Raw genomic sequence first — 1,959 nt, forward strand, 5'->3', positions numbered from 1 at the left:
TAAGTTCATCAGTGCAATGAAGATGTGTGTGAGCATGGGAGGACTTCAGATTCAGGATTTATGGGACTGGAAACTCTTCCCTGCGACTAATCGAAGACCCAAGAAGATTACAACTGGCCTAGTATCATTTTACAGATAATCCTCCATTTCCTTATCTGTAAACTGTTGTTATTAGGCTCAAATAAGATGATTTATATCAAGCACTTTTATTTATTTTTTTAAATATTTTTAATTGATTTTTTTTTAGAGAGGAAGGGAGAGAGGAAGAGAGAGAAACATCAATATGAGAAAGAAATATTGTTTGGTGCTTCCCATACGCACCCTGATCACAAGGAATAGAGCCTGCAACCTGGGCATGTGCCCTGACCAGGAATTGAACAGGCGACCCTTTGGTGCATGGGACAATGCTCAACCAACTGAACCACACCAGCTAATGCTATACAAAGCACTTTTTAAATGGTTCAAGTTCATACCAGTGATCATTGGGACTTTTTGGGACCAGCTCACTCCTTTGTAAAAATTAGTTACAACACTTATTTTCATCCTTGGTCATTTTTTAGAAATCATACATAAAGCACACTTTATAACTCATGACTAGTATTGGTAGTATGGTTGTTTTTAAATTGGTAACACCTGAAAAAAGTCATCTTTGGATATTTTATCTTCAAACTAACAGGAAGCCATTGTACTTTATAAAATGTCACCTCAATGAGTTACCTTCAGAACATATACACAAGTTGAAAAAAAAAAAAGTCAGTCTCAAAAATCACTGCTCCGGTCCCAGGTGCTTCCAGAACCATGGGTGTCAGTGCAGATATGGCCAAGCTAAAGAACCACACTCTGTGCAATGAATCCCAAAAATGGCACAGAAATGACACTAAGAAACCCTGATCACAAAAATATAAATGCCTCAAGGGTATGGACTGTAAATATTCCTGAGGAACACGTGCTTTGCCAAGAAGCACAAGAAGGGCCTGAACACCAAGGCCCTGAGTACATGTGTCGAGGTGACCAGGGCCCTCATAAAGCCCAAAGAGGTCAGGCCCAAGGTCCCAAAGGGAGGCAGCTGCAAGCTCATTGACCTGCCTACACCATTCACCCCAAGCTTGGGAAATGTGCTCAATGTGCTCCTGCCCACATTGCCTAGGTCTCAGGCACTGCTGGAAAAGTCCAAGGCCAAGACTCAAACTAAGGCCCAGGCTGTCACTGCAGCTCTGGCTCCAGCACAGGCTCAGGCTCCCAAAGGTGCCCAGGCCTCTGTGAAGGCAGCAGAATAGAGGCCTTTTGCTTGCCAGTGTGAGAATGGATGGACTGGTGTGACCCCCCAGACTACTGCCTGCAAGGTGCTGGTGTCCTCTTGTACTATTTATATAAATAAACCTGGGGCAGGAGCTGTCAAAAAATATATATCACTGCTTATTCATGACCCAAAATAGTTTCTGCTTTATTTACCTGACATTTACTCTGACTTTTGGCTCAAGCATGAAGTGGAGTTCATCCTCAAAGGAAGATATTTGTATTATGCTTCATGATAACAGTTTCACATAACCTTAGCATTCGAACCAACCTTGTGGTTCTTTAGGCTAAGCAGGGTGCATGCTTATAGACCTAGTTTAGAAGAAATTGAGGGCCAGAAAGATAGAGCCCTGATGAAAACTCTGATTTTTTACTTCCAAAGGAATTTATTTTCCTAGGGAAAAATTACCCCCTATTCCTTGGGTTGTTCCCATGGAAGTCCTCGAGTTATAAAATAACTTCCAAAATATACTTGCAAAAAATATTTTGAACAGTGGGAACCATTGGAATGTAAGTAGCCATATTGAAATTTCTATCATTTTCACAAGTATAAGTCCTGATATATTCATTTAAAAATCAGTCTGGGAATTTTTTTTAATCTTAAAACCACCGTATGCATTACCTATTTCTAAATCTCATTTTTGGGAAGAAACCAAGGCTCAG

General features: G+C 40.7%; 1 pseudogene across 1 annotated transcript; it reads left to right on the forward strand.

Annotated features, from left to right (window-relative positions):
- Window positions 1–816: 816 nt before the first annotated feature.
- On the forward strand, window positions 817–1,277 carry LOC307101026 (large ribosomal subunit protein eL29-like; annotated as a pseudogene). Its single transcript has one exon. The product of its transcript is annotated as a large ribosomal subunit protein eL29-like (transcript).
- Window positions 1,278–1,959: the final 682 nt, after the last annotated feature.

Source organism: Cnephaeus nilssonii, assembly GCF_951640355.1.
Source record: "Cnephaeus nilssonii genome assembly, chromosome: 6".
Taxonomy (NCBI): Eukaryota; Metazoa; Chordata; class Mammalia; order Chiroptera; family Vespertilionidae; genus Cnephaeus; species Cnephaeus nilssonii.